The 20,171-nt window shown below is 42.9% G+C and overlaps 1 protein-coding gene across 2 annotated transcripts in view; it reads right to left on the bottom strand.

Moving 5' to 3' along the window:
- Window positions 1-18,979, bottom strand: part of FHL2 (four and a half LIM domains 2) — a 49,245-nt gene extending 30,266 nt beyond the window's left edge. Inside the window, exons 1-3 of one of the 2 annotated variants that reach the window (XM_061626781.1) lie at window positions 18,903-18,970; window positions 8,423-8,548; window positions 5,979-6,056 (exon numbers count right to left, since the gene is read on the bottom strand). The gene's annotated coding sequence lies outside the window, so the exon portion shown is untranslated. Of the gene's footprint in view, window positions 1-5,978; window positions 6,057-8,422; window positions 8,549-18,902 lie in introns of both variants that reach the window. The other variant, XM_061626782.1, reaches the window with a different exon arrangement.
- Window positions 18,980-20,171: the final 1,192 nt, after the last annotated feature.

Here is a 20,171-nt window from a genome sequence, read left to right as displayed (position 1 = left end):
AGACATTCAACACCCTTCCTTGGATGACGCGATGGAAAAGAGATGTAGAGTTGATCTGCAGACTGGCAACACCTTCAGATGACTTTCCCTGGCAGTTTTGTGTAGCTGTTAAAGAGCATGGGGAACAGGACAGAAACCTGAGACACCCTCTAAGCCATCAACCAAGGGTCAGAATAGAGGTCACCTAGTGCCACCTTCTTAGGCCAATTCTTCAGGAAAAATCGGAGACACTGTTCCTCCTAGGCCCAACCTAATCCTGAAAGATACTATGGTCAATGGTACTGAAACCTGCTGAGAGATCCAGGAGAACCAATAAGGCTGCACTTCTCCCATCCATTCCCCAGCATTAAGTCATCCACCAGGGTGATCAGGGCTGTTTCCTTCCCAAAACTGAACCTGAAGCCAGATTAAAAAAGAACCAAGTAATCAATATCATTCAACACTGCCACCACTTGCTTCACTGCCTTGCCCAAGAATGCGGAATGGACAGTAATTCACCCAAGACAATAGGTCTAAATTTGACATCTTTAAGTGTGGTGGTCTTACTACTGCCTCTTTAAGAACAGTAGGAACCACCCCATCTCTTATAACTTCAGAGATCCACACGACCAGTCTGGTAGATTTAACCAGTAAGGAAAGAGAAGAGTCAAGGGAGCAGGAAGTAGGCTTCACACCTCCAAGCAGGTTGTTTACTTCCTCAGGTTGTCCAAGCTGAAAGGTATCCATAGCAACCTAAGCAGACAGTGCACTAGCACCACATATCTCCGACTTTGTATTGACTATGGCATCCAAGTCAGCATGAATTCTAGTGATCTTATCCGCAAAATGTCACAGTAGGCCTTTGACAGCTCTGGGGTCTGCTTCCCCAGGTCTACACCCAGGAGGCCCTTCACCACCTGAAAGAATGCCACTAGGTCACAACGGTGGTGGGGAAATGTTATCTCTTTGTTGCCATCATCACCAGAGTATACGATTGTCAATGGGTTCTTACCTATGTCACATTTGTTATGAGTCTTCTTCCATATATGATCTAGTCACTGACCCTATCACTTCATTGCCTTCAGCAACTTGGAATACCAAGGAGCTGAGATGGCTCTGGAAACTGGGTCAAGTACAATTGGAAATAATTATATAATAACCTCCTCATTCTAAGCAGAGCCCAGGGCCCCAGAAGGGCTGGCTAATCCTGCAGAACATTTCGCCACTGACCTCAGGAAACCTTCCAATCTATCCACCTTCAGCGCCTGATGAGGTTCCTGTGGAGGTTTTAGGCTGTTCAACTTAAGTTCAACCTGATTGTGATATGTACATGACAGTCCTATCCCTAGAACATTATTCTAAAGGGGGGGGTAAGGCATTTCTAGAGAAAAATCGGGGCAATAGGAGGATACTTAACCCTCTCCCCTAATTTTCCCCTGAAAATACTCCCGTTGTCATTTTCAGATGTTTTTCTCTCAACAAAGCTCAGTAGCAGCCAGTGTGGAGGGGTGGAGCCACCTTCTTGAACGCTGCAGTGTTGTAGTTTACCTGGATGGGACAATAATGGGACAGGGCAGCAGCAAGGTTAAGGTTGCATGGATATACCAGTGGAAGCACTGGATTGCCTCCCCAGTGCATCCTCATAGCCTCAACCTCACCACCATCTTGCCCCACCTAGGGTGAGCTGCAATGATGCCAGTGGTGGGAGGGTTTACCCCACCACACTGGCCACTACTGACTATGGTTTAGCCAGTTGAGCTGAAAACAGCCTCAGAGGGGCCTTTTGCAAGGAGAGTTGGTGAGTGCAGGAAAGGTTAAGCATTCCTCCCTCTCTTCCACTGATTTCTCTTACAAGTCCCATTTGCATCTTGCTATCTTGGCAAACTTTGCCATGGGAACTTGTGATTAGGATCATAGGAGGAGGCCTTATACCTCATCAGACCAATGGAAGCTGGTCCCCACTGGGACTGATAGGTGGACGGCAGGTAGCCCAACAGTAGGTGGAGCCAAAGCAAATGGCTGGCGAAGCCAGAGCCAATGAAAGGCAGAGCCAACTAATTCTTGTTTTGTCCCTATCCTCCTCCCTTCTGAGTTCTACAAAAGCACACTGAGGCCACATTCATACCATACATGTATTCTACTATTATTCCACTTTAAACAGTCATGTTTTCCCCCAAAGAATCCTGGGAACTGTAGTTTATGAAGGGTGCTGAGAGTTGTTAGGAGACCCCAATTCCTCTCACAGAGCTACAATTCCCAGAGTGGTTTAACAGTTTCTGGAAATTGTAGCTCTGTGAGGGGAATACGGGTTTCCTGAAAACACTCAGCACCTTTCATCAACTATACTTCCCAGGATTCTTTGGGGGAAGCCATGACTGTTTAAAGTAGAATAATAAGTGGAATAAATGTATGGTATGAATGTGGTCTGACAGGCAGGGCCACCCCCTAGACTGGTTGTAAGCAAGGCGGTAGGCAGGTGGGGGTTGGCTGAGAGCAGACTAGGCTTGATGGGGCATTGCCAAACCTGCCCTTGATGGATAAGCCTCCACTGCATCAGACCATTGGTCCATCTAGCTCAACATTACCTACCTGTGCTGCCACCTACACTGAACAGCCATAGCTTTCCCGTGTTTCAGACTGGGGTCTTTCGAAGCCCTGCCTGGAGATGCCAGAGATGGAACATGGGAACTTCCTTGTATGGCATGGTGGGGAAGGCCAAAGCAACTGGAAAAGGAAAGTCTTTGCTTGTTTTTACTGTCCATCTCTGCAGCCACCCAACCCCTGTCTGTGCAGGAATTGCCTCTCCGCTGGGATGAGCCCATTTCAAACAGAAGACTGAGGAGATGTTTAGAAGAACTGGGCAACTGAAGAGCAGAACTGGATTTTATCCAGGGAATCACAAAATTCTTTGTTAAAAAAATGGTTACAAAATAACAGAGCCAAATTGAAGAATGCTGTAACTAGGGAATATAAAGAGTCATACTTGGGGGAAAGTTTCTTTTGGGCCCGGCTAGAAAAAAGAAAACCACAATTATAAGGACAGGAGAGGAATGCTCCTGCTGTTGTGGTGTGCTGCATTTGGCCAGTCACCAACCAATTCTCACACTGGTGAAGACTTTTACAGTTAATAGTAAACACACACACACACAAGTACTAAATTTGCATGGCTTAGATTATGCATATCCTAATAGTTCACCATCTTTTGTTGGCTGATCAACTGAAAAGTGTCAGTCAGTGACTACAATGGGTCAATATCATCTAGATATTTTGCAAGTATTTCATAAAATAACAGCAGTTGGTTTACCAGAAGAGAAATACACACAGCTTAAATAGATTTGGCCAATTTACTGAAAGTGTTAGTCTTATTTAAAATCAAATAAAAAATGCACAGCTTTAACTATCTAGGTTTAACCAGGTTTAGGTTATGTTAAAATAAAACCTATGTTAAATTCAAGTGTGATGTTTTCTTATCTATGCTTTTGAGAAAAGAGGAAAACAATAAAAAAGGTTGGCACATTTGCTTGTTGTTGCTGCTGTCAAGTCTCATTGGCCAGGGAGGCTTCTAGGCTCCTCCTCCTTCTTTATATACATTGCCTCCCTAAGAAAGGGGAGGGATCCGGGCCATAGAACAGAGGTGGGGAACTAGTGGTGCTCCAGATGTTGTTGGACTCCAGCTCCCATAAATCTCTGACCACTGATCTTGCAGGCAAGGGCTGATGGGAGTTAGAGTCCAACAACTTCTAGAGGGCCTCAGGTTCCCCATCCCTGCTATAGGAGTTGGAGAGGCATCTAAGAAATGCCTATCCGTGCGCTTTCAGGAGGATAGGACCTGTCGGCTGTATGTGGCAAGAACACACAGCCACCTCATTTTAAAAACTGCTACATCCTATTCTGCTCTCTCCATGAACTTTTGAGACGTGGGTGGTTCTATAAGCCAACCATAATTTATTTGGCCTTGAGTATGTGCCAGACCACAGTGGGCAAATTAACCACGGGCATGTTCAGAATGTGCACATACTCCAGTCCATTCAATAGTGACTCCTGAGCCCCAGCGTTGATCAAATAAATGAAGCATTTGTATGGTTTGTATGTTTTTTTCAAGGCTGCGAGTGACAATTTTCTTTATCCTGGGCTCCACAGCTTAAAAGTGCAGATGAACCAAAATTCTTAAGACTGAATGTATCATTAGGTTGTTTCTACACAGGAGCTTAAAGTCTATATTAGTATGTAGATTCTAATTTTCCACATCTTGATTGTAAGACACACTAACCAGCGAAACAGACACTCTTCACTCTTTTGAAAATATATCCTCTGTTCATTTTTTATTTTATTTTGCATAAGGACAAACCTGCTCTGTAATGTAATAGTTAGCAGGTAACTGAAAAAAGATATAAACAAATAATGTGGGGAAAGGTATTGAATATGATTTGTTCCACATCAAAGGCATAATCCAGCAAAAGTTAGTTGTAAGTACAGATGGAAAAATCTGTCAATTTCAGTTCTCTCAGTTTCTCATTTTTCCAGTCTTAAATTGTTCTCCACATTTTTGCAGCAATTTGCATTATTATTATTTTTTAAAAACCCTCATGGACATTTTCCAGCATTTTATTGCGAATTTCTCTTAACAAATGCATTTTTGTAGGCAGTTTTGACCAATGTACACATTTGTGCAAGCCATTTTTTGGGCACATGATGCATTATTTTCACTCATATATTCATTTTTGTGCACCCTGTCCCCTAACATACACATTTTTGTAAATCTTGTTTGCTTGGCGAAATGCATTACAAAATGTGAATAAATGCAAATTTTGAAGGATGGCTGTGTTTCAGTTCTTGTATTGTTTGGAAAGTGTGAATTTGATAGATTCGGCTTGAAATGCAAACTGAATCAAGTTTCTCGCCCATTCCTAGTTGTGAGCACACGTTACTGATATCAATGGAACTCAAGTGCACAGATAATTAATTCTTACTGAGTTAAATGGGACTTAATTTTTTTTCTAGATTGTACTCCAAACTTCTTGATTCTCCTGAATATGTCTAAAACATTTTGTATTTCACGAATTTCCCATGCTGTTATAACACACTATCAATATAGTAACTGTTCAGTCTAGAGTAAATGTGCTTTAACAGCCTCCAGAAATTATTTCACATGGAATGTACAGTAATCCAGGATGTTTTGAATCAAAGGTAAAGGTGTTATGGTTGAAAATAGGAAGGGAGGGAATGATCCACTAAGCTACCTTAGTGGCCTGCTTAGGCAGAAACCAGCGATATGAATATATATCAGTAAGTAAATAAATAAAAATGACAAAACATGAAGTGGTGTTGACTTACATGAATTTCTCAGTTATAAATACAGAAGAAGCATAACAGAGATTAAACATTAAATGAAAGAATGAAAGAAAAGAACTATGTACGTTCCATTTAAATATCTTGAAATAGTATTAAAATGCACTTTAGGGTACTACCGATCTTTTAGCTTTTGTGTTATGCTCGTGCAAAGAGGCAAGGCTACATTTGTTTCCTGTGCTTCTGCTACTGGAAAAATTAACAAGGTCTTTTGCTGCTCTAAGAAGCAGGAAGTGTTCACAGAGGTGTAAAGAAACCAAGATCTGAACTTTCACTTATTTATGATCTTTCCTGGGGCTTATCCAGCATTGTATTGGGGAGTGAAAATGGTCTCATTGTGAACTGACACGATGCCATATCACCCTGCTCACATGTCACATTCAGACACAGAACATTTTCCCTGAAGACAAGATCATTATTCTTACCCATCCTCTGTCTATAGCCCGTATTTGCAGAAACAAAGGGCCAGCCCTGTTGTAGCATATCATGTATACAGCGAGGGCTGTTGCTTTATCCCGTACAAACCATTGTTCTTTCTTAACCTAGCATCACACCCTATTCCAGCATCATATCCCTTTGTTATTTACAGCAGATGCTCCAAAGGTTTACTGTTGACTGTTGGTGGGGGACAAAAAGGGTTGTCTACTTACAGGCAGGTAGTTAATGGTACCCTCTGGAGTTGGGATGGGGAGTCACATCCATTAACAAATGGGAAACACAGTAACCTGCTGGTAGAGAAGAGGAGATGTACAGCTAGCCGGGCAATCCTCAAGTCTGTGCAAGCAGCTCTTCTGATTTCTGCTGAGCTGTCTGTGTTGTGTGGAAACAGGCGTCTGCCTTCACAGCCTCGTGAAAAACCCCTGTGTATCATTTTACCATATAAGGAGACAAAAGCACCAGAGACACTCACTCTTTGAGGCTCAGTGCAGCTGGCATTCAACACTATCCCAGGGAGCAGATCCTTCCCACACCGACCTCCCCACAAAACACCCCACCGCCTTTTACTGGCTCTATCCCTTAATGTGTTTTTTATGAAAAACAACAAAATAATTGGTCTTTCCACTTTCATATTTGCCCTTTTCTTTTTCTTTTTGGTGTCTGTGTCTCTGTTTTTGATTCTGTATTGCCTCGAAGCAATGCCACCAAATTGAAGCAACTGCCGCCCACACCAAGAAAAATGTGTAAGCATTTAAATCTTACACAAACATGCACACCGGCACACCTTTTTTCCCCCCATTAATCTTGTGTGCCTCTTCACCTGGTTAATGTCATAAACAGGAGGATTATGATGTTATCTCTTTGTGCTCCCTGTACTGCTGGCTGTAAATTAACCCATTGTGTGGCAGAGCAAGGATGGCCAAAGGTCATAAGTCTCAGGGCCACTTCTGATGGGACTGAAGGCCAGTTCACGCCAGCCATCAGTCCCAAAATGAGGTCCCTGCTGTGGACACTTTACCATCAAGCCTCCCAATCAATGAATGCTGGGAACTGAGTTCTGAGAATCACTAATGAAGGATCCACAGTGCCACCAGAAAATGACCATCCTCAGTTTTTGTTAGGCAGCCAGTAAGTAAAGCCAGTTTGAAGCCAGTTTAAATATGTAGTGTTGAAGCGCCACTCATGCAGGCATGGAAACTGTCTTATTTAAATTCAGTTTGCATTCAGTTCCTTGAAATGGCAGAGAGTTGCAACAGTGGAGGCTGATCCATTAGGCAAATGGAGCACTGCCCCACCCACCTCACTCTGTCCTCAGCCAGCTGTCACCTGCCTGCTGTCTTACTTACATCCAGCAAAGGGTGGCCCTGGCTGTCAGCTTCCTCCTCCTTAGTCTGGTATAGATAATGTGTATATGTTCATAAGGAAAACATCCCTCCCTCAGTCCTGTTACCGTGGAACTAGATTATCAGGCCTCTTTATGTGAGCCAAAGGAGAAGTGACACAGAAGGGGGAAATGCTGTTTGATCCTTTCCCATTTTGCCATTTATGCACTACCAATCCCCTCAGATGCTTTACTGCCAATTGGTTTTAAAAAACATATTTTCCCCTGCAGGTAGAAAAACAGCTCTGACCTGAGGCGGTGTGTGTGTGATTAAGCAAATACAAGGAGGGGAAAGTGTTAAGCAGCCACTTCCCCCAACACTCGTCCATTCCACATTGCATAGAAAAACGATTTGCTACTACAAGATGTGGTGACAGCCACTATCTGCAGATTAGAGGCAAGATGCCCCTGAATTCCATTTGCTGGGAAACAATTGGAGTGAGCTATTGCCCTTACGTCCTGCTTTGGAGCTTCCTCTAAGCATCTGGTTGGCCACTGTGGAAAACAGAGTCAAGGACTAGATAGGCCTTTGGTCTGATCTGGAAGGGCTCTTTTTATGTTCCCGTCTGCAGCTGTCCCAGACTGCTTTCCATTTAAAACACCTGTCAGAGGTCTCCATCTCTATGCCTTGCCTAGTTTGGGTCCCACTGAGGTGGTTAAATCTCTGCCAGGGCTCATAAGAATGAATGTTCCATACAAGCAATTCCCTTAATAGAAAAGTATATGACAGAGAAAAGGTTTCTACTCTAATCTTCTACCTAACATCTAATTTTCTATGGGGAAGGACTTTGGGGTTGAGGCAGGTAATGGAGAAGCAGTGTTCAGTCATGTGAGCCTCTTGCCATCTGAAATACAATAGCCTAGCCCTAAACATAGGGTTACTGCAGGAATGGGGAAACTATGGCCCTGCTGATGTTGCTGAAATACAACTCCCATCATCCCTGACCATTGGCCTTCCTGGCTGAGGCTGATGGGAGTTGGGGTCCATCAACACCTGAAGGGCCATAGGTTAGCAATCCCTAATTTGAGATGGCATTCAGTGCTAATCCTACTTAGAGTAGACCCACTGAAGTTATTAGACATTACTAACTTAGGTTCATTAATTTCAGTGGGTTTACTCTGAGTAAGACTCAGTTGAATACAACCCTTACTGTTTCAGGCCAGATACACATTGCATGAGTCACATGTATATCTTCTCTAATTTTTTTAAAAAAGCAAAAACATAGGAGGATGTAATCAGGAACAGAGGATAGGAAGGTGGGAAAGAGTGTTTACCTGCTTTTTCACATAAAACCCCTCTCCCTTCCCCTGTCCATTGATTTTCTTCCTGCAGGGGAAATGATTCAGGTCCCCATGTGTTTTTCTATACAGGGAGAAAAGCTCCTGAGGGTTGATGCTGAACTGAAAAAAACAGCCAAAAGTGAAAAGTTAATAAACCAGACTCTGAATAAATCATGTAACATATGGTAGAAATATTCATTTCAACAGATGCAGCAACCAATTTTCTGATTCTATAGCCTTAAACTGATTCAACCCATCAAAGTCCGGGGGGGAGGCCCACAGAATGTCTAGTATGTAAAAGGGTAGTAGAAAAGGTTGAGGATCATTGGAGAGGTGTTCTTGTTACAACCTGAATGTAGCGCAAGTTTAAGAAATTCAATTACTAACTAGGGTCCTCTCCAGATTGATGGGGGGATTGTGCAGGTGCATTCTGCAACTTGTCATTGATGCAATAATAGTGCATTGGTGGTGGATTTATGCTGGATCATCTACAGATCATTCCACTTTATTAGTTGTTACTTCAATGTCACTGTTTTACTGCTGTCCAGAAGGGTACTCTTTCACGATAGCACAACAAAAACAGGAGCGCGAGCATGTGCATGCATGCACACACACACACCCCAGAATAATTTTGATGTGAAAAATTACAGGATTTCAGCAGGAAACTACCAGACATACACTAATTGGAAATGAAGCAGTTTGCCCGCCCTGAAACACTTTACAGGCACAAACGGTACTGAAAGCAAGATCACATATAAGCGCCCGGTATCATCATTAGCATGAATCATCATGAATGCACAATAAGGAGGACGCCTGAAGGGGTCTTAAGACCCTTAACAAGTTTGTTGATTTCACTAAAAAGTTGCCAGTGCATGTACTGTATATTAATGGGTTGGATCCCCCAAAAAAGCCCATAAACCTCTGGCATGTGGTCCCCCTCAGGAGGGACTGAGGGGGAAGGAGAAATTCCCTCCAAATCAGAGTGCCTTCTGTTAGTGAGAGCTCTGCTCATGGAAGGTGCCTGTGACCAATTTTTGGCAATTCCCCCTTCCCCTTCACCCCCCCTTCACCATGGCTTGGGAGATCCTTTCCAGGGATTGGAAGGGGGCTGCCAGGAGGAGGAAGGAGTGGAAAACCTGGGTTCCACCAGTCTTCCTCTGGGGACTTTTCTCTGGATCCACCTAAAAGGTTCTGAGAAACATTAGACAGGCACCATCTCTGTTATCTTTTTGGCACCTACTGAAGACCTTCCTTTTTCAACAAGCCTTTTAAGTAGAGACCTTATCCCAGTCTGTGCCTGTGTTGGAACAGCTTGTTTAGATGTTTTTAAAGTTTTTTTAAAATATGTTTTTAAACATGTTTTGTTTTAATATGTTTTTAAAGATGTTTTCTTTTAATATATTTTAAAGTCTCTTTTTAAGATGTTTTAGAGTGTTGTTAGTGTTTTTGTTTGCCTCCCTGGGCTTCTGCTGAAAGGAAGGGCAGGATATGCATTTAACTAATCAATCATCATCATCGTCATCAATTTGTTTTAGTGAATTGTGGCATCATCTGTATCCAGGATCATGGCTTGAGTGTATTATGTGCCTATGTGTGAACACTTTCCACAATATCAAAGGCATTTGGGCAGCCTGACTGAATGACGTCTAAAGGCATCAAGGTTGCATACAGTCCTTTCACTTAGTAGCACATATAAAAAGTTAACTGGCCTTACGGAATCAATCGAGGGGAGAGAATAAAAATGACTTACAGCTTAAATTTAGCATGGGCAGAGTCGACAGGTAAAGTCAGATGTAGATCAATGAATCTGGCATGGAAGCACCCTCACCATATTCAGAACGAACTTAATTGTTTTTATCTCCAGAATGGAGCTGGGTGTGGGCATGGGAAACAGTTTTGTATGTTTGCAAAAAATTATACCTGTGGACAGTGCAAGTAAGGGGCACCTTTGATGTCTCCTTCAATTCATAAAGCAGTTTTGCACTTTGAAAAAAAATATTTCCACTTAAAAAAAAGAGAAGAACGAAATCTATAAATACACATCATCGGGTGCTGAAAAACAGAGCAGGCCGCCCAGCTGAAGGGGAGGGGGAGGGGAAAGCTTGACAGCTAATCCATTATTTGACTTGCTAGGTTGTATGCCTGCCACACAGATTGCAGGGTGGAAGCCAGGAGGAAATCAGGCCCACACTGCAGGCAAGAAACCTGCTGTGATTTCTTTTTACATTTGATGTGTGCTTCTACCCCAACAGTGATTGCTGGAAAAGTCAGAGAATACAAGTTGTTGATGTCTGCCATGCAAAACCCATGATGTAAAGCTGACCTCATAATAAGATCCTGCTCTCACAACCCAAGCCTCACAGAGAGTGGAAGGGAGGGGCCTTGGAGCTCCCTCCCAAAAACATTCTAAACAGCCTTTCGTTGGAGAGGTGGGAGGTGCATTGGGAGCAAGTCTGTGACTCAAGGAAAGGAGGGAGCAAGCCACCATGCGAATGGATGTGCCCATGCACAGAGCCAGATATAGGGACAGGCAGCCCTGGGACCTGCTTGGAGTGCGAGGCTTGGAAGGCACCAGATCACATGCTATTTATTCAACTATCCACGTAGCAGCTGGAAGGAATAGTACAAATGGTTCATCTTCACTTGTCAAGTTGGAAACATTAATGGGCCTGTGTGGCCGATTTGGCATTATTCTTTTTTTAATTAATAGCAAAGTTTAAAATACCAGTGTCAGTTCAACAAACAGTGTGTGTGTATGTGTGATTAGATACATGCATGCAAAATTACTGTCTTATATGACAGGTGCAACTCATTATTCTTTTTGTGGTTGTTTATTTTATTTTATTAAGCTATATTTATTAATATTTATATATAATTGTATTGATCTATGCTGGGATATTAGTAATTCTAATAGTCATCTTGATATCAATGAACTTAGGACATACCTAGTTCTGTATGGGATTGTGGCTATGGTTGTTACACAAGTAACTAGTAAGTACGTTCAGAGGCACAACTTTTGCCATACAATAATGCCATTTAATTAGTTTATTAGGAATCTAAATCATTATTTTGATTACAATGAATGACATGCATTTCATATTTTTAAAAAAATAATAATAGAGAGGCACTCACAACATAGTTAAAACAATTTAAAGTATACATCCTAAACATAGGAATTCATCGCTTCAGTCTTAAATAATTGTTAAATGCCACAGTGTAATAAGCAGAGCTTCAGCAGCACGCAGCAGGCAGACTAGACTGGATCTGTGGAGAGAACAGCATGAAAAGTTGTATAGCTTCCCAATCTATGGCAGATTTGAAGCACAAGTCTCCAGACTGGTATCTGGCAACCTGAGCGTGGGAGAGACAGATCTTGGAGAGAGGCTGCATATTTTGCATTGCTATACACGTTAATCTGGGGATGGGGAAACTGTGGTCCTCCAGATGTTGTTGGACTTCAGTTCCCATCAGCCCCAGTCAGCATGGTCAGTGGTCATGGATGATGAGTACTGGAGTCCAATGACATCAAGAAGGCAACAGGTCCCCCAGTCCTGACAAGTCATACAACAGTGTAAAAGGACCTGCCCTGTAATGTTGAACAAAAAGCACACTTTTCATTTGTTTGCTGTTATTATTATTATTATTTATTAGATTTATATACCGCCCCACTAGCATAGCTCTCTGGGCAGTGTACAACAGAAAATACAAAATACATCTCATAAAATTGCATAATAAATATTACAAAAACGTATAAAGTGCAGAAATCAGATTACATAATTTTTTTTAAAAAAATTAAATTAAAAATTTGAATTAAAACGCCATAGAAAAGAGGCAGGTCTTAAGCTGGCGCCGAAAACACAGCAGCGTCGGCGCCATACGCACCTCAACGGGGAGACTCTATGAGTCGGGACTCGGAGGAGGGCCTTCGATGTAGAGTGCAGTGTCCGGGCAGGTTCATATCGGGAGAGGCGTTCCAACAGGTATTGTGGCCCCGCGCCGTATAAGGCTTTATAGGTTAAAACCAACACTTTGAATCTGGCCCGGAAGCATATTGGCAGCCAATGTAAGCGAGCCAGAACAGGTGTTATGTGTTCCGACCGCTTGGTCCTCGTTATTAATCTGGCCGCCGCATTTTGGACAAGCTGTAGCTTCCGAACTGTCTTCAAAGGCAGCCCAACGTAGAGCGCATTGCAGTAGTCTAATCGTGAGATTACGAGAGCATGTACAACTGATGTACGGTCCTCTCCGCTCAGGTAGGGACGTAGCTGGGCTACCAACCAAAGTTGGTAGAACGTGTTCAGAGCCACCGAGGCCACTTGAGCCTCAAGTGACAGGGAAGGGTCTAAAAGAACTCCCAGACTATGAACCCGCTCCTTTAGGGGGAGCGTGACCCCATCCAGGACAGGGTAAATATCCACCACCTGGTCGGAGAAACCATCCATGAGCAGCATCTCAGTCTTGTCTGGATTGAGCCTCAGTTTGTTAGCTCCCATCCAGTCCATTATCGCGGCCAGGCAGCGGTTCAGCACATTGACAGCCTCACCTGAAGAAGATGAAAAGGAGAAGTAGAGTTGCGTGTCATCAGCATACTGATGACAATGCACTCCAAAGCTCCTGATGACCGCACCCAACGGCTTCATGTAGATGTTGAAAAGCACGGGGGACAGAACCGACCCCTGCGGGACTCCACATTGGAGAACCCACGGTGTTGAGCAATGTTCCCCAAGCACTACCTTCTTGAGACGGCCGGCCAAGTAGTAGCGGAACCACTGACAAGCAGTGCCTCCAACTCCCGACTCCGCGAGCCTCTCCAGAAGGATACCATGGTCGATGGTATCAAAAGCCGCTGAGAGATCAAGGAGAATCAACAGAGTCACACTCCCTCTGTCCCTCTCCCGACATAGGTCATCATACAGGGCGACCAAGGCTGTCTCAGTGCTGAAACCATGCCTGAAACCAGATTGAAATGGATCCAGATAATCAGTTTCATCCAATAGCGCCTGGAGTTGGCCAGCAACCACTCGTTCCAAGATCTTGCCCAGGAATGGAACATTCGCTACTGCTGTTGAAATTTTCTGGGTCCAAGGAAGGTTTTTTCAGGAGTGGTCTTACTGCCGCCTCCTTCAGACAACCAGGGACCACTCCCTCTCGTAAAGAGGCATTTATCACTTCCCTGGCCCAACCAGATGTTCCATCCCTGCTAGCTTTTATAAGCCAAGAGGGGCAAGGATCTAGTACCGAAGTGGTTGCACGTACCTGTCCAAGTACCTTGTCCACGTCCTCGAGCTGAACCAACTGAAACTCATCCAATAAAACATGACAAGACTGCGCTCTGGACACCTCAATAGGATCAACTGCTATAAACTGGGAGTCTAAGTCCCGACGGATGCATAGGATCTTATTCGGGAAGTGTCCAGCAAACTCATTGCAGCGGGCCACCGATGACTCTACCATGTCCTGAAAGCCAGAATGAAGTAGCCCTCAGACAACTCTAAAGAGCTCCGCTGGGCGGGAAAGAGATGATTTAATGGTGGCAGCAAAGTATTGTTTTTTCGCTACCCTCACCGCTTCTAAGTACAGCTTAGTGGAACCACTTACCAGCGCATAATTGCATCCATCGGGAGTTCGCCTCCACTTCCGCTCAAGCCGTCTCCTATTTTGTTTCATCGCTCTCAGCTCCGGAGTATACCATGGAGCTGCATGAGCTCTACACAGGAGAGGGCGCGCAGGAGCAATCGTGTCAACAGCCCGAGTCATCTCCGCATTCCACATTTCGACCAGGGCTTCAACAGGAGCGCCAGTCTTCTCAGCCGGGAAATCCCCCAGAGCCCTTTGAAAACCTTCAGGATTCATTAGTCTCTGGGGGCGGACCAATTTAATAGGTCCCCCACCCTTGCAGAGGGGAAAGGCCGCTGTAAGTCTAAACTTCAGCAAGCGGTGATCTGTCCATGACAAAGGGAGAGATGTAAAACTCCCTACATCCAGATCACCATCTCCATGTCCAGTCGCAAAAATAAGATCTAGAGTATGCCCCGAGACATGCGTTGGGCCATTAACATATTGCTGTTCGTAGTCAGATTCGTAAAGTCCAGCAGGTAGAGAGCTTTCTACACTGAAACACTCAGAAATGCATTCTTTTAGCACTCAGGCTCAAGACATTGATTCCGATTAACTCTGCAAATTTTCAAGTAAATGATCATTTCTTTGAGATGACTGTGAAAACATATGTTTATCCTAGCCTTGAACACCAAGAAAAAAAGAAAGATCTGCTTTACCACACTGAGCAAACTATGAACAACAACAGAAATCTTGACATCTTCCACTTTCTTTAAAAATAGCAACCATACAGCATTCTTTCCACTGTGGCATGCATTTCAGGTCAAGAAGAAGAAGAAATAATTGTGATGCTTTTTTTCCCTATCAGGAGAAAAGTCAATGGTAACTTTAAAAGCAATATTGAAAATGAAGCAGGCAGCACACTGGGTTGGATCTAGGCATAGGCTCTCCAATAGCCACCTGCTGAATAAGGTCCTCAGAAGATGGCCTTATGGTCCAGGTGGATATATAGGGATAGCAGAGCTTGGAAAAGTTACTTTTTTGAACTACAACTCCCATCAGCCCCAGCCAGCATGCCCACTGGATTGGGCTGATGGGAGTTGCAGTTCAAAAAAGTAACTTTTCCAAGCTCTGAGGGATAGACATGGACTGGTCTAAAACAGAAAACCTGGCACATGCAAGGCCTAGATTAGCTCCAGATTTGAGGGTCTACCCTGGGAAGGAGTCCTGTTGTTCACTCCCTCCTGCATCATTGGGTCTACCTGATAGGCTTACCTGCTGAGAGTGGGCAGCAGTAGCAATGCAGTAATATGCAGCAGGCTACTTGCAGACCTAGATATCTGGCATGAGGAACCCAAGGTTAATGTCAGTGTTGGCCTGTGCTGGGACACTGGTACCCTAGCAGCTGCCCAAGGATGCCAGGTGCTGACACTGGCCTGTTCTTGGGTGAGACTAAAATAGTTCTAGAACAATGTAAGATATTAGACTTTACATATGGCGGCTGGAGTCAGCAGATTGGGAGTTCCCATTTATGAGGCTTACAGTGAGCTTATACTTAAAGAGGTGTCTTAACATCTGTCTGCATTAGGCAAAATGCACATTCAAAAATAAATTTCTTTTGCTGTCTGTTCCCTACTGAAAAGAGTCACACATTCGCATAAATACTGCAAGAGAAGCCAAGAGGTGATTTAAGCCTCGCAGATAAATACTCTCTATACCTCATAGTCATATATAGTGGGGCAAATTACAATCTCTTCAGGAAATGCTGTTTTAGAAGAAAGGGCTGTAGCTCCGTGGCAGAGCATCTGCTTTGCACGCAGAAGGTCCCAAGTCCATTCCCCACCATCTCCAGATAGGGCTGGGAAACACCCCTGACTGCACTCCTGGAGAGCTGCTGTTGGTCATTATTGGCAATACTGAGGTAGGTGGACCAATCATCTGACTCGGTATAAGGGAGCTTCCAATGGGAAAGGACTGTAGCTGAGGTGCAGAGCATCTGCCTGGCATGCAGAAGGTTGCAGGGTCGGTCCCCAGTATCTCCAGGAAGGGCTAGGAGAGAACCTTGTCTGAAATCCTGGAGAGCCCCTGCCAGTCAATGTAAATACCTAGCTAGATGGACCAATGAGCTGACTCAGTATACAGCAGCTTCCTGTGTTCCCGTGTTCTATAGCAAATGCATAGACTGCAAATGTGAAATATGCTATCAGGGAGCGGATGGACGGACGGACGTACCCCGGGAAACCAGATCTTCTAGATGCATGCACATGTAGATGTCACTTTCATATGTATTTGCTGCAGAAAACATTGGTGAAATACTGGTGTAATAAATGCAACATGTAGCGCCGTACTGCCAGAAGGTTTTCCATAAATGCAGCTATCTGCTCCTAGCCACTCTAGGCATAGTAATAGAAGAACAGCACATACACAAATCATTATTATAATCATATTATCACTGAGGGAAAGCAGGTCTCTTCATTCACACGCCATTTATAAAATCCATAAACCATGAAACCCGCTCAGCTGGGTTTCACTCAGCTGATCAGCACTCTCTGGCGAACTGATATGGTCGAACTGGGTGGTAGATTTATAGCATGATAACTCAACAGGGAACAAGTCTGCAGACAGAACCGTCCCTCTTAAAATCATTCATCTTATTGTTTTTTTTAAAGAAAAGCTAAGTTGGATGTTATTTAAAACATACACACAACCGCAAATCTTTATACTCATAAGTCACTTTTTGGTAAGCTTTACAAAGGTAATTTTAGAATAAAATTAACTGCCTTGAACACTGAACTCAGGGAGCACTCTTGGGGAGAGAGTTAGGGTAGAACCTTTTTGCCTGGCAAGCTAGTTTTCTACTTGCAAGCCTATCTCAAGGCAATGGAATTTGGGTTAGAGATCAGACAAAGATCAGATGCAAGTGTCTTATTTTTCAGAGATGTTTATTTTATTTATTAGTAAGTTCCCATTGTTTAATTGATATATAATTCACTTTTTATTAAAATCAATCTCAGAATGGGGTACAACATAATACATAATAAAATAATGTAGCATCAACAACTCTGGAGAAGATTTTATATGGAAATTAGGCTGCTTATATTTTGATCCATTATAATGCATGTTTTTTTGGGCAGGGGGGGGGTCTGATTTAATCTTGATGCCTAAAACTGGGATAACACATTTTCCTGCTCAGATGTCCTTGGCCCCAGGATTATAACACATATCTTGCAAGTAAAAACAATTACTGTGTTAATTTACACAATCTACAGATATCCATGCAATCTAACTTCCCCATGCAAATATTCTTTGCAAACAAAACACAGTACTCCCTTGAGATCATTTTAGGAGCAATTTAGTGGGACAAATACTTTATAATGCTTGTTTCGGCAGTTGTTATTGCTATTTTGCACAATGATCATGATGAAGTCATCTCCTGTCTGTTTTTGAACACATACTTTTTTAAAAAAATCTCCTTTAGCACAGCTTTCATTACCTCTAATGCAAAAATGTTTAAATACATAATCAGGTCTATTTTCTACAGACATACAGTATATACTAGGGGTGTGCTAAGGCTATATGTAGTAGATGTGTGCTACCTTTTCATTTCCCGATTTCCAAATATTCCATGGCAAAAGGAAAACTGAAGCTAATTAAATGCCATTTCCCCAGAATACTATTTTATTTTCTATTCCTTCAAAGGACAACATGATCCTTTATATGTGTACTTAATGTAAAGAAAATCCCAATAAGTTCAAGAGGACAGACTCCCTAAGAAAGCATGCAGTGAATATAGCTGAAATACCTCCTTGATACTTACACATAAGGATTCTACTGTTTATTTACTCTTTATTTATTTATTAGATTTATATCCCGCGCTTCCTCTCAGTAGGAGCTTATCTTCAAGAGCTGTATATTATTCTGCAAAATCACATCCCCCTCCCTCAGAACAGAACTTTGGTTTCTTTTTGTGACCTACTTTGAAGGGGGGGGGAGAAGGCTTTTTGAAAAGCAGGATAGAAATTATGAAAATAAATGAACATTTTTGCCTGGACATCCATAATCCAAGTAGTATAGTTATACTAGGCAACCCCATTTGCCACACAAATGAGTTTGTAATTGGTGATGGAGCTGCCCTTCAAGACAGTAAGACAAAGCAAAGTAATAATATAACTGCAATTAGGAGTGGGTGAATGCGTCAATTTCTGTTTCTATCAGTTTCTCATCTCCACAGTCTTAAATTCTATTCTTCCCTTTTCCACATCAATTTGTGGGTTTTTTTTAAGTCCTCATGAAAATTCATCAGTGTTTTAGTGCGAATTTCTCCTAATATACACATTTTTGTATACAATTTTGCCTACTATACACACTTTTGCAAAGCAATTTTCTCTAATATATGTATGTCATTTTCAATAATATGTACATTTATATTCACACTTTACACTAGTAAATGCATTTTTATACATATCACTTGGCTGGAGAACTGCATTGCAAAATTTCGAGAAGTGCACATTTGAAAGGATGGCTGTGTTTCAGTTCGCACATTGTTTTGGTAAGTAAGTCCCCCCTTTTTTGCCAATGGAATTGAATCCCTTCCCCATCCCTAATGGGGCTTTAGCTCCTTCACATGTGCAGCAAAAGAATGATGAGGCACAAACTGCAACGGTGACAAGTCTCAGCAATTCACAGCAACAGAAAAGTGAGCGAAGTTCATCAGTGGGGAAACAGACCCACAGATCAACTGGTTTCTGTCTGTGAAAAGTGAAAAGAAAAAGTACTGTGTGTGTTGGTGTCCTTAGAGATAGGAAGAAAAATATACCGACATTCCCTTAAGAATGGCCCCGGTCTCTCTGCAGCAGCAGCAGCCTTGCAGGATGGGAGAAGGCAGCTGAAATGATAGCTGTGCTCTTTTTGCTCTTACCTTTGTGGGCGATGCTTCCGTCTACCAGTTGAGGAGTGAGGAGACAAAGGCTGGCACTGAGGCTTATTGCTTTATTGGATTACCCAAACTATCCATTTAGCAATTAGAGTTCGTTTGCCAGATGAGCTATAAATACAATATCTCTAAAGAAGCAGCCATCCTGGGAGATAAGAACTACAGCATCTCTGCAACAGCTCGCCTTTTAAGGAATCATTGTTTAACGGGAGCACAGGTCTGCAATGGAAAGGATGGCCTTGATCCCAGTAAACACAGCTGTCCAGTTGCTTTATGGAGGCAGCCATGTTTGTATCTATGTATAAACATACATTTTTACAAACAAGGAGTCCAGTGGCAGTTTAAAGACGAACAGATTTATCGCGACATAAGCTTTTATGGACTAGCATCTCCACATCATCAGAAGGGTTATCCAATTTGCAACATGCTATAGTTTAATATACCAAGGGTCAAACTAGATGTGATGTTAGCCACATCTCTGGATCCTGTGCTTGGGATTCTTCCCCTCTTTTTAAAAAAACTCCTAACCACAGCTGTGATCCAGATCAGGACAAGGGTGCAAAGAGCGGATATTTTAAACCTTACCCCCTGTTGTCTTCCAGCTGAAAATCCCCCAAGCTGCTGTATACTTCCTACGTTGCCATTTGCTACAAGGAGGGATTTTTCGGCAGGCTAAAGGGACAAAAACATCTTCTATTCCTTTGTCCCAGTCGGGATTGGGCCTCACTGTGAGTTTAAGAAGGGTGAGAGAATCCCAAGCACAGGATTCAAAGATGTGATTAATGTAATTCTGTACACGCTTCCCTGGGAGGAAATCTAGGATGTCTGTGAATTTTCATGCCAACTGACCAGATCAGATGGAAGCAGCTTGCTTATGCAAACTATCTCAGGCCAATTTTTGGTGATTCTGCATCTCACTGAAGCCCCTTCAACACGTACCAGGTCTCCTGCCACTAAGGGGAGCTTTGTGTGGCTGCAAGGGGCTACAATAAGAACAAAGGGTCAAGAAAACCCTCTTATGCAAGCAGATTTCCGCTTGCATAATACTGAATACAAGTGGCACGGTATTTTAAATATGTGTGCACCAAAGGTTTATATTACAGCATTATGATACTTGCTGCATTATTATCAATTCTGTTTGTAATTATGAAATAATTTTGCTTTTCACCTTCTTGACAACTTTTAGGCCATGTGAATAAAGTCTGACATCAGAATATTAGATTTAGGTTCAAATTTTAGCCAGGGACTCCCTAT

This window comes from Rhineura floridana, chromosome 5, assembly GCF_030035675.1.
Source record: "Rhineura floridana isolate rRhiFlo1 chromosome 5, rRhiFlo1.hap2, whole genome shotgun sequence".
Lineage (NCBI taxonomy): Eukaryota > Metazoa > Chordata > Lepidosauria > Squamata > Rhineuridae > Rhineura > Rhineura floridana.
Note: the sequence above shows the minus strand (reverse complement) of the source record. Positions and strands in the feature narration are given on the sequence as shown.